Source organism: Coffea eugenioides, chromosome 8 (assembly GCF_003713205.1).
Source record: "Coffea eugenioides isolate CCC68of chromosome 8, Ceug_1.0, whole genome shotgun sequence".
NCBI lineage: Eukaryota > Viridiplantae > Streptophyta > Magnoliopsida > Gentianales > Rubiaceae > Coffea > Coffea eugenioides.
In genome coordinates, this window is record NC_040042.1 from 9,855,491 (window position 1) to 9,868,953 (window position 13,463).

Genomic DNA, 13,463 nt, shown 5'->3' on the forward strand with positions numbered 1-13,463 from the left:
CGAACCCAGGACCAAACAGCGTGCGTGAGAGCCGAGAGGAAGAAAATTTCTCAGACTTGCTGTGCGAAAGCTTAGCTTACTGTGAGGTAATTTCTGGATCATTTTAGGGTTGATCAAAGGTATATTGAGCCATTTAGGGACATGCATGCATGGTTTAGACAGCCGGTTAATGAAATCAAAGTCCTAGAAAAATCTGCTTTGGAAGTAAATGCTTCTGCTGAGAAGCTGATTTGAAATGCGGCTTCATTTTGTTTTTCCTGTGACAATCAGAGCACTTTAATGAAATTAGCCGTGTGAATACTTGATGATTAAGACCATCTGACCATGCATGTTGATTGTGCTTTCGGATGATAACGGTAAAGCACAAGAAAATTCTGTTTTAAGAAGAAATGTCTTAGCCGAGAATCTGGTTTGGAAATGCAGCTTTAATGTTGTTTTCCTAGAGTAATCTGAGCATACAATGGTGATTAACTAACTGAATCTTGGATGATTATTATGATTTGGGCCATGCATGATAATTTTATGCGATTGGATGATGGAATCAGAACCTGGAAAATTCTGTTTTAGTGGAATGGAGTTTTTTTGTTGTGAACCAGAAATCTGAATCGCAGTTGTAATCTATTCCAATTGATAATCTGAGCTTATAGCTGTGATTAATTAGCTAATTACAAGATGTTTAAGAGATTGCATGTGATGATTAAGCACTCGGATGATGCAATCAAGGCATGAGAAAATCTGATTCTGGGAGAAAATGTTTCTGCCGAAAGTGGATTAGAAATTGCAGCTTTATTTTTGTTCCCCTGTGACAATCTGAGCTTAATTCTGTGTTTAACCAATCATAAACAAGAAGATTAAGCTAATTAGGGGCATGCATGTATTGTTTATGCAGTCGGTTGATGAAATCAAAACTCTAGAAAAATCTGTTTTGCAGACAAATGATGTTGCCGAGAACTTGTCCTGATTAATGCAGCTTAATTCGGTTTAATTTGGTTGTTCTGAGGTTATAATCATGATTAACTAGTTAATAACAAGATAATTAAGCTCTGCATGTAGTTAATTAATGGGTTTAAGTCAGAAAAATAAAAATGAAACAGGAACCTGCCACATGCATATTTCATCCGAGACTTGTTGGAAAATTCTGGAATTTTTGGAGGACTTTTGTCGTTAATCGAATTTAATTCCTGAGCTAGATATGTTAATTAATTAGTTAAGTGCTGGCATGTGGAATTGGAGCCTTAACATTCTGTTTTAGCCGAAGGAAAAACTAGATTAAGAACCTCTAATTGCTGGAAAATTTTGTGAACTGCCGCGAGGTTTGAACCTGGAAATTTTGATGATGAGGGCTGTGATTTGAACTCGATTTCTGAACTGGAAATGTTTATTTTCTAGCTAAGTAATTGCATGAGGAAGTTGAGAGTTTAAAAGCATGTTTTAACCAAGAAAATAAAATGAAAACAGAAAGTTTCTTCATGCATGTTCATCCGTGGCTGATGGACAAAATTTCTGGATTTTTCTGGATGATTTTAGTTGCTGAATGAATCTGGTTTTGAAGTGGAAATTTTTAATAGCTAGCTAAGTGTTTAAATGCTGAATTTGAGTACTTAAAACCATGTTTAAACCAAGGGAAAATTTGATTTAAAGTATATTAATTGCTGGAATTTCTTATGTGATAGTCAAAGGTTGAGTTGGAATCTTAGCTCGATTTTTAAATGTTTCCTTGAATCATGATGGATGGAAATGCCTGGAATATGTTGTTGTGGAGTTCTATAAGAAGTGTATGGATGGTTTGAATAAAAACATTTTTGTGTTAAAAGAGAAAAAGGAGTTTTCTCAAGTGAAAAATTGAAATTTCAGATTTTCGGATGTCCCTGACCAGTCTTAATAAAATGTTTATATCTTGGAGTAGAAACATCCGTTTAAGGCGCCGTCAGTGGCATTTGAAACTAGAATCATAGGCCTTTGTCCTGTAGAAATTTCATATTTTTCCTCCATGTGTACTGCTGTCTGTGAATCCTCAAAGTAGACTGTTTTGTATGAATGTTCTGTTTCTTCGTGAAACTGAATTTGGATTTGGATTGAGATTTTAGCTTACTTGTGGTTTAAATTCTTGATTGAATTGTGGTTGGAAGTGATTGATGTTGTCAAGGGCTAATGATTGATGAAGCCCTTGGGCATGTGAATGATTTTATAAGTATTACTGGGTGATGAAATTTAATTGCTAGAAATTCTTGGAGGCCTTGCTTTTATTTTTATTTGTTTAAGCTGAGCCTGCTGAAACCAAGTGCTAATGATTGATGAAGCCTTGGTCATTCATTTTATTTTTATCAGAAATGCATTTGTTGAAATCTAGGGCTAATGATTGACGAAGCCCTAGTGATTTGCTATGTGATTTTGCCATATTTGATCCATAATATGATTTCGAAACGGAATCGGAGCTGTGGAAGTCGTTTCGACCTTGCGAACTCGGGTAACTGCGATCAAATTAATCAAAAAATATTTTCCAGCTAGTATTAGATTATAAACTTAATATCTAGTGTTTCGCCTAAAACTTTCCAAACCGATAATTTCCTTTAGCTCAAACTAGCCTTGATAGCTATAGTAAATAAATTCTATAGCTTTTGAAAACCCTAAGTCTTATTTTAATTCATTTTCTTTCATTAAGTATTGCTCTTGGCTAGTTAACTATAGGAAAAGTTTCAAAATACGAGTTTAAATGAATTTTGTGAAAAGCCTGGGAAACTTGCTCGGCCAGAAACCCTATTTTAGGAAAAATAGTTTTTAGGGATAATTTTTGCAAAAGCCGTAACTTTAGAGAAATGTTCAAAGTAACTTTCTAACTCTGATATTAAGAGGTTTGTCGACTTATTTCAATAAAATAATACTAGTTACCCTTTTTATAAGAAAAGTAACTCAAGGAAAACTATAGGAAACATTTCTTCTACTTTTGTCAAGTTTTAACCTAAGGGACTCTTGATTTTTCTAAGGAAAAGTGAACTGATAGTATATTAGATATACTTCAATGTCTATAAGCTTAAAAACTAAGTAGAAACTTATAGTTTCAAAATTTGGTTTTTAGGGTATTGCGAGGACGCGGAATTCAATTCCCAACTTGATATCTGAACTCCACTCTTGGTGAGTGCCCCTGCCTGTTCTATGCTTACCTGCTTAAAGTACCTTCTTGACTTGATATGTGATAAGTTGAAAAATTGGTTTCTGATCCATCGAAGTGAGCTGTGTGTACTTTATCGCACTAGCCGTTCGAGTGGTGACTTGTGCAAAACATTTTTCTCCTGAATCCATAAATGTAGTTGCGTCGTTGGGTGAATCCCTCGGCTTCTGTATCCGACTACCATAAATCTAAATGTAGTTGCGTCGTTGGGTGAATCCCTCGGCTTCTGTATCCAACTACCATAAATCTAATTGTAGTTGCGTCGTTGGGTGAATCCCTCGATTTCTGTATCCAACTACCATGACGGGTATATCTCGAGTATACTACGTCCTTAGTCGGTGAGCGGGCCCGGGACAGGGGTATGAATGGTGACGGTTTAGGTATCAAAATGAGACGCTCTACATGGATTATAAGTAGTGAGAGTTGACGGAGTGTCAACTACGAGAAATGGTGATCAAACGAGGAAAATGGCTCCTGAGAGCCCACGTATCCTACCTTGTGTTGTTATCCGCTTTCTAACTGTTTAAATTTGCTAAGTTATTAACCGCTGTTTGATATTATGTGATTGCATGTTTTGGGGCACCACTGAGCTTTAGCTCACCCCACGTTTATTGTTTTCCTTAACAGGTTCTGGAAACTGAAAGCTGGATGCTTACTTATGTTTACCTTTTTGATTGTATTCGAACACTATGACTTATTCTGTGGGCTGTAATGTGTTATTTGGGATAATGTAATTTCTTTTTTTTTTTGATTGCCACTTGAAGCTGGAAAATGTGTAAACCCTAATTCGATTACTTGGTTTGTAAGTTTGTTTTTGGGATTTATGTATTTTATCTCCGGATTGGTACGACTTTATATCTTTGGTACGTAGCACGTGGGACGTTTAAGAGCCTCGACTGGTTATTTTTATCACTGCTATCTCTGAAGTTAATGTAGATTTAAGGATGATCCTATTCGGGAAAAGTTGTTTTGTAATAGATTAGGTTATTCTTTGAAAGGTTTTGGGTTAGAATGCTTGCGTGAGTCCTGGCGAGAGCTGGGCAGACGGCCCGCCAACCCTTTGGTTCGCCTTAGGGGGAAGTGGGGTCGTCACATTATCTATATAAAGAAGATACCAATTATTATCTTGTGTGAGCCAAATAAAGGGAAAGGATAAATCCTTTTTTTTGTGGGGTTAAAATTAACATATACACTACGAAATGGAACCTGAAGTGATGACTCATTTCGACTTATAGGACAGTATGCAAATAGTTTCTTATATAATGCCAAAAGAAAAGGAGTAAATTTATTTTATTTTTGTACAAGTAAATATCAAATACGGTAATGAATGCTATAAACCTTAGCATGAAATAAAATAAGTAAGAAGGTTCTCATCTTAGCTAGCTAGTTATCCTGGAATATTAATAAGAAAAATAGCAAATGGTTGTGAAAATAAAAAAAGATCTGGTGAAACTTTCTTTTTTTTTAAAAAATATAAATGAAAGGTTTCGAATATGAGATCTCTCACTTACATTCTCTCCTCTCTTACCACCCAACCCTTCATGCAATTATTCCCACAATTTTTGTCCCTAAGAAATGAAAGTGGTTCAAATCTTAAATGATTGAAAATATTGCAATCGAAGGGTCCAAAATAATTGTTGTTTCTCATTTAATGGTAAATTTAATTTGAGGATATGACGAAACAGACCCTTAAAATCTACCAAAAAGATAACCAATTAACAATAGCTTCATCAAGTTTAAATATTTTAACCTTCATACTTGTTCATGTACAAAGCACATGCTTCCTAACGAGTGTATTAAAACATGAATAACAGGAAGCCAAATTGCAGCACTAAAGGTTATTTGGCAGCAAATAAGAATATAATCGTAGAAGAAATGTTAAAAACACAACAGCAGAAGCTATATTTCAACCAAAAGATATGTCTCATGAAGAGAAAAGAAATTCAACGCTTACTTTTGAATGAATGAGTACTCTGGCAAGAGCTGATCTATAGAAATTGCAAAACAAATCCCTTCGTATGGTGAACTCAAAATTTTGTATAAGAAGAAGAGAACATTCAGAGAAAGATGATGTTTTCAACCAAAATACAAACCATAAGTGCAAGACTTTTTTCAATGCAGACGGTCCATTATAACGGACAAAGTAGTAGAAGCAGGTAAGGGGTCACTATTTTTTTTTTTTTGGTCAAAGGTCAACTTCTATATATAAGGGGTCACTATTTGTTATTGAATAAAAAAATAGAGTGAAATTGCTGATGAGTCTCCTGGCCGGGTTGTAGTTCAATAATCGAACTTGTTGACTTATAGAGTTGAATTTTGGGATAATTTTAGAAACCTCCCCTGAGGGTTTTAGCAATTTCATTGAGCTCCTCTCAAGTTTGAAAAATTACGTCTATATCCCTTAATTTGATAGTTTTAAAAACAAAACCTTAAAATAATATTAACTTTGTCAAATTTTTAAATGAATACCTGAAAATGCCCTTGTGTAATGAGTTTTAATTTATTTTCCTATACAATTATAAGATTATCTAGTTAATTATAAGGAAAAGATGTCAAATTTTCATGTCCATACCTATTATTTGATAAACAACTATAATAATAATTTTATCACTATGATAGGATACTTTTAATGGTATTCTATTATGGATTTAGATTTATAAAATAAAAAAGAAAATGTTAAAATAATTCATTTAGAGTTTATGAATTTTTTGAGTAGTGGGATTATCATAATTGAGTAGTGATTTTGGATCATTTTTATTGATTTATTATTAATTTTAATTCCAAAAAAATGAAAAATAGAAAACAAAGATCATCAAAAACATTGGATTGCATATAAGTAAACTCATAAAAAAAATTACTTGTTCGACATTTGATTACAATAGAAATTAGAAGTAATAGTGCTAGTACTAGAGTTTTATTAGCAAAAAAATTAAAAAAGGAATAAGAAGGAAAAATAATGAAAAATAATTTTAAATTCATTTTAAATATAAGCATACCAAACAAGGGAATTTCATTAAAATATTTAAGGGTAGTATTGTCATTTTAAATGATAAGGAAGGTATGTGTAATTTTTAAAACCTTGGAGGAGCTATATGTAATTGTTAAAAATCTCAATGGAGGTTTCTGAAATTTTCCAAGCAATGGAATAAGAAAGGAGATCGAAATTACTACATGACTACAAGAGACTTAAAGTAAATTTTACTTTGAACCCTTAAATAGTAGATACATTCCACTCAATTTTTAAATTTATTTTTAGATGCTTTACCTCCTAAAGTTTAAAATACATTGCATTTCAATTTTGGACACTTTACTTTCTAAGATATGAAATCTATCCCACGAAAGTATCAAAACTAATGAAATAGTATGCAAGTGATACTCAAAGTTTAGGAACTAAAACTACTAGATAAATTTCTTACTTTAGGGACAGAGTGTCAACATTTAAAATTTAAGAACTAAGAGTAGGGTGGATTTTATATTTTGGGGTTAAAGTATTCAAAACTAATGTTTAATGACTAAAGTGAGAGTGAGTCTATAACTTAAGGGTCCAAAATGAAATTTAGCGAGTTAAAAATTCAAGGGTAAATAGTAATGAATATGTGAAATTTCCTATTCGCCACTTGAATATAGTAAGTGCTACAGTTTGTTGGATGATAGACCAAGAATTTCTTTTTGACAAAAAAAAAAAAAAGAAGATAGACCAAGACTTTCTAGTTCCATATTTGTTTATAGTGGTTTAAAAACACTTTGGCCCACAGAACTAAGAGGGTAGTCACACTCTACCCTTCAATCTCAAAAATATATATTTTACCCCCATGAAGACTAGTCAAAATTAGACCAAAAAAAAGTGAGTATAATGACATTATTACCCTTTATTCATGAACTTATCTATAACTAACAATCATTTCCTTTCATTGCTAATGGATTTACATCTTCTCAATGGTATCAATTGTACAAAAATATCAACTAAAAAGAGTTAAAAATAGTGAGTATTTAGTTTATATCCTTGAAATTTTTTTCATTAGATTAATGTTCAGTTTTATATATGTTTTATTCATTTTATTAGATTTTAAGTCAAATAAAAATGGATAAATAACACAATACTAAAAATAAAAGGTAATGTTATTTGCATTCCCACAACCCCATTTTCATATTGATGAGACCTTTATTACCCCTATTCTAATTTCTTTTCTATCCTATCTTGTGTTCACATGCAAGGAAGTTAGGCACAATTGTCGTACGTGTCTAGAAGGTATAAAAATTTAACTTTTGCTTCTCTTTTTCTAAATCTACATAATTTTTTTTTAATTTATCTCCCATATTATTATTTCAATTTCAATTTTGTAAATTTGAGCTTTCATTGCATCATCTAGATACTAGATACTTGTTATGCATTTGTTGAAATATACTATAAAGTTCCACTCCTCTATGATGGCTATATGAATTATTCTTAGTAGACTTTTTGAAGTATTAGTGTCCTATTTACGAGAAATTGTAGTTATACTCAGTTATTTGCCATCTTTGACGTTCAAGATTTTTTTATTCATTTATTTTTTAAGGATCGAATTTGGAATCTGTTCATTATTATATTTAGATTGATCTTTGGCATCATATAATTTCGTGAAGTTTTATAGAAAAATGCATAATACATATTAGTGATTATTTTATATTAGCCATTTTAATGTGTAATGGAATAATTAATTGGTTTTAGAATGTAAGAGAAAATCTAGTAAAGTTAACTCATAGGCAAGGAGATGAAATTAAGGAGAGGGTAATATGATTTTGTCAAAATAAAAATGAAATAATGGGAGTGTAAATAACATAGGGGGAGTGCAAATAACATTACCCAAAATAAATACAATTGCCAAAATTTCAAAAATAGGGGTAATACTAAACTCATTATTTTAAAGTAGTTTTTTATTATTTTAATTTATTTAAACTTTTACACTAATATTATTTTCATTTATCAAATTATTCAAATTACTCCAATATTAAATTCTTAATCAAATTTGCTAAACTTAAAGAAGGAAAATAAAGATTAAATCAAAATTTATTTTTTAAAAAAGAAAAGGCAATAATAGTAAATTATAAATATATCAACAAAAAATGAAAATAGTATTAGCCCAAAAGTTCATATAAACTAAAATAATAAAAAACTAATTTCAAACAAAAACCAAGTTTAGTATAACCTCTTTTTTTTAAAAATTTGGTAATTATGTTTGTTTTAATATTCTGTTTTTTATCCATCTTGTTTGACTTAAAGTATAAAGTATGGAACAATCCATATATAAAAGTGAATAAAATTTTAAGGATATAAAATAAATATAAACTTTTTTTCTCAGCTTTTCTCATTAAGTTACCGATAATTTCATTAATAAAGGGCAATAATGTTATTGCATTCAACTTCTTCTTTTTTTGGTAATTCTAACTTTGACTAATCCTTATTAGGGGTAAAGTGTGTATATTTAAGATTGAACGGGGTATAGTATGACTACTTACTAAGCTCAAGGGGGCAACGTTGTATTGACCCTTTATTTTGAGATTTTTTTTTTTTGTTGTTTTCGTGTAAGATGTCCCCAGATGGACGCATGTATACACGTAAACGCGTAATTCTGCAGTCCACAAATCATGACACGGAGTCCTTCCAGATAGAGAAACAAAAAAAATGTCGCCAAGACATGAAAATCATTAGCGTTCGCTTTCGGTGGGCTTATTCTCTAACAACAATGCAGCAACTAGTTTATAAATACTTGGTTCAATGGTTATAAATATGTGGTAAACATCAGATTTTCCTCTGATTCACTGTGCTATAGTTTTATTCTGGTCCTATACTGTTAAATGTCCCATAGTTGACATTAGCTCTGATCCCACTGCTACTATCTTGATTCCCTATATCTTCCGTTGCACCTATCTTACACGGACTTGAGGATAGTCCATCTTGTGTCAAAACGTCTTTTGCTTTGAACTTTGAAGATGTACATCAGGGCATATCCAAAAAGTCCCACAAGTAGTACTATTTCCCTACCCATTGTTTTTCTACATGAATTGATACTTAAAAATCGATGGTGCCCTGCTTTTGATGGATTCCCTAGAGTATTATTAGAATATATATACGACCCCTCTCAACAATTCAAAGCAATGAGAAAACTCTTCCATGCTACAAATATTTGCATAATTCTGTTCCATATTATGGCATATATCCCAATATTGCAGTGTTCTTCTAGTAATATTATCTCATCCTCTGCGGATGTTTTATGAATTTTCCATTGTTAGTAGTGAGCTTAGAATCTTAGAATCTTCCTCTGCAATTTGAAATTGATTTGCAGTTCACATTTATTAGCATGAAGCTCCACCATTCAAGGAGGGGAGTTTTCACAGCCTAGTGACTGATTACGTGCCCAACTCCAGTCCCCACATAGATTGTTTCTCAGAATCCTTCCTCAGACAAGTTAATTCTTCGACTGTGCGACTTTTGAAAGCTGTAAATCTGAAGTAAGGAACACCTGAATAGTGTCTAACACATTAAACTAAACTAAAGACAAACATATGAAGGCATAAAGCAAGCAGTGGGAATGCGGGACAGCAACTAAAGTTTAAGGGAATAGATTAGACATAACGCGTGTAAAGAGAGCTAGGGATAAACGCATAAAGAAGATAGCATCTACCTGCATCAACGTTCATTAGCCATCATTAAATTGATAGCTTGCTTCCAGTAACTCCAATTTATCCCCTATGATTTAGTGTTTTTTACATAACCCCTCTATAATTTCAAAAGCTATACATAACCCCCTTATGATTTGGATTAAAGTGTTAAAGTGACCGAAATGATCATTCATAACGGAATTATCTAAAATGTCAAAAATACTCTTATGTAAAGTTAAAAATTACTTATTAACTAAGGGGGGTTATGTGTATATTTTGAAAATCATAAGGGAGTTATGTGTTAAAATATTAAACTATAAAGAGGTTATATGGTAAAACATAAAAACTATACAGGGTTAGTGTGTCATGTATTTATAAGGGTAATTTTGACATTTTCAAAAGTTCTGCTACGAATGACTATTTCCGTTACTTTGACACTTCATTTTAAACTATGAGAGGGTTATATATAGCTTTTGAAACCATATGGAATTATGTAAAAAAAGCACTAAACCACAAGGGGGTAAAATGTAATTTGCCCTAAGTTTTATGGACAGGCCTTAACTGTACATGACAAAGAATTAGCCATGCACTGGATAAGCTCAATTGCATATCTTCTCATTAAGCCTACATCTTCACGAATATGAATTAGCTTGCATAGTTTCCATCTTTTTTTTTTAAGCAAAAAACTTTTTCTTTTGTTGATCAACAGAAGAGAAGCTTTACAAAGGAAGGAACTGCCTACTACATCAATCACCGCTGTATAATCTATACTATACAAATTCTATACATGTCAGGATAACTAATCAAGACAACAAGTTAACCCATGAGGCATGCCTGATCTAACCCCCATTCCATCATCAATTCCAGATTCTCCTTAATACAGAATTTCCATCTTATACTCTTTATGTTTAAATGGAAATGTAAAATAGACTTGGTTACCATTTTCCTGGTTCATCTTTTTGTCTGCTAAGAGATGTACACGTCTAGTATTTAGTCATTTATTTATTTTTATGTTATTTGTTTTCAAATGGGACTGTAAAGTCTTGCGAGGAAGAACAGAGTAAGGGGAGGGTTTTATAGTCAGAATCAGGGACCTCTTCGTTACCTGACTAATTCCTTATCAGTTTTAAGTAACTCTCTATACACAAACTCAATTGAGTTAAATCTTGAGGACCACTGTTAGTTATTCTGACTAATATTCACTTTTAGATATTTTTAGTGAGCTCTTAACGTGTTAATAAAGGTGGAGTGGAATTGAAGCTATTTTGAACTATACTCAAATGTTATCTTCTGCAGTTGGTTCTATTAGTTGAGGTAACATATCTAATTTGCTAAAAGTAGTTGCCATACCATGATTTTTGGGTAGAGGCAAAGTTATAACCTATGTTTTGAAACTCAGATTGGCTAGCAAAAGTTAGAGGTCAATAGTTAATTGGTTTGATCGATTAGACCAATATTCAATACTTGGATAACATCATTTTGATGACATAAATATGCATCAATTTTTTATATATAAATAATATAGAAAATTGAGTATAAATACATTAGTTACATTCATTTTCAACCTTATGCTCCTTCTCTGTCAAATTCATTTAAATTAGTTATATTCCTTATCCATCAAATTTGTAAAAGATCACTAAATTGCTAATTCAACAAATGTCCAATCAACAACAAGTACTATAGAGAGGTAATATCCTAGAATGCTGCCTCAAATGACAATCATTCTGAAAGTAAGGCTCAGAGAGATTCTTTAATACAGGATTCGTTTTCCAAACCTTCTGAGAGTCTATCTGAATGTTTTCATTGCAATAGATGCCCGATTTATTCAAGTCTGATGTGCAAAAAATCATTATAGGCATTGTTTGCTTCAAATAATCTTGTAATTATGCTAATGACATCCAGAAAGTCTGATGTGGGACTCATGAACTGATCGTGCCTAGTCGCGCGCGACTGTGCCCCATCAGTCAAGTTCCACAAACCTACACTAGGTGGTCTTGGTGTGACGACCCCATTTTTCCCTAGGGCGTACTCCAGGGTTTAGCGGACCGCCTGCCCAACTCTCGCCAAGACTCGCTCACTTATTTCGAATAAAATAGTTCAGAATCTCAAGCGTAAATGGAATAACAGTTCCCAAATTTGGAACATACATGTACATTCATTTCTATTCCAAACAGTTATACAATCCCAAATATAACAAAAGATGTGAATTCCAGACACATTCAACCCTAACCGAGCACTAGCGCGAGTACAATCGCAAAAAATTCAAAAACTAGACTACGCTAGCCTGTCCCAGCCTCACGCCCTCGCTCGTACCCCCTGTAATGTAAGGAAAACAAATTTAACGAAATAGAGTGAGCTAAAGTCCAGTGAGGTTCCAAATAGCAAGTTGACCATTATTTAAAAGTATAAGTATCAAAGTAGCAAAATAGCGAGTATAACAAGTCAAGAAAATGAGTAATAACACTTCATATAGCCAACCACTGGATATTTAACCTGTCAAGTAAAAGGATACAGTTTGCTCTCGAGAGCAGGTTCCGTGGTCACTTGTTCAAAATCTGTTGACACTCTGTCAACCATGGAATTATAACAAGTCCAGTAGAGCACCACTTAACTACAAGAAGATAACACTCCACTTGACAAAACTAGAGACTCAGGGTTCATTATTTAATCAACCAGGCTCTTGCCGGCTCGACTCGATTAACTAGCCACAGGGTTTCTGGAATTCCAAATAGGATGCAAGTCATATGCATGTATATCAAGTCAATTACAATCAAGGAATAAAAATATATCACATTAGGGCAAGTGCGATAAAGTACACCCTTATCCGACCAAACCAATCAAATATTACAAATTGACAGGTTGTCGAAGCCTGTGCAATAATAAAACCTGCTCAAACTAAAAGTAATTTCTGTAGATAGCAGTAAGCAGGGTCGAATCCACAGGGACTGGGAGTAATTGTTCCTTTCCAAATTCACAGTGACAAAGGGGGTGTTTTATATCAGGAGTGACAATTTAAACAATTTAACTAAAAGTAAAAAAATAAAATAGCCAACTAGAAATTAAATAACAAATTACTAAAATCTAATGAGTGATAATTAAGGATCTAGCCAAGGAATAACTTCAGCAATGGTTCACCTAATTGATCATCGATAAGCAAAGGCAATTCCAATTATTTACTAATAAATAGGTTATAACTGCCAAACAAGCGATGACAGTCAACCCCTCCTTACTGTGTCGATGATTAAGGTAAACCCGTTAATCACTGCTCTAATTGAGAAATAATCCTAGGTACGCCCATAGAATTTAATTCCCCAATTGCCTTACGTATTAGAGGAGCCCTATTCTAATCAAATAACGCACTACCAGGGTTATTTTAGATTAGCCCGCGTATTCCCCTGACACAAGCCTAATCGTGCCAGTTGTCACTATTTCAGGACAATTAAACAATTACGGATTTAATGCCTTAATTGACAATAGGTTACCAAATCAATTAATTATCCGGATCCAAGACAATCAATTAATTAAATAATCATAAGCATAGCAATCAAGGAATATGTGAATACCAATAAATAAAAGAAAAAGATTAAATTAAATCGATCTCACAATTTTTAGGCGAACCAGAGCCTTCGTTGCTCCTTGACTAGAATTGGAAAAT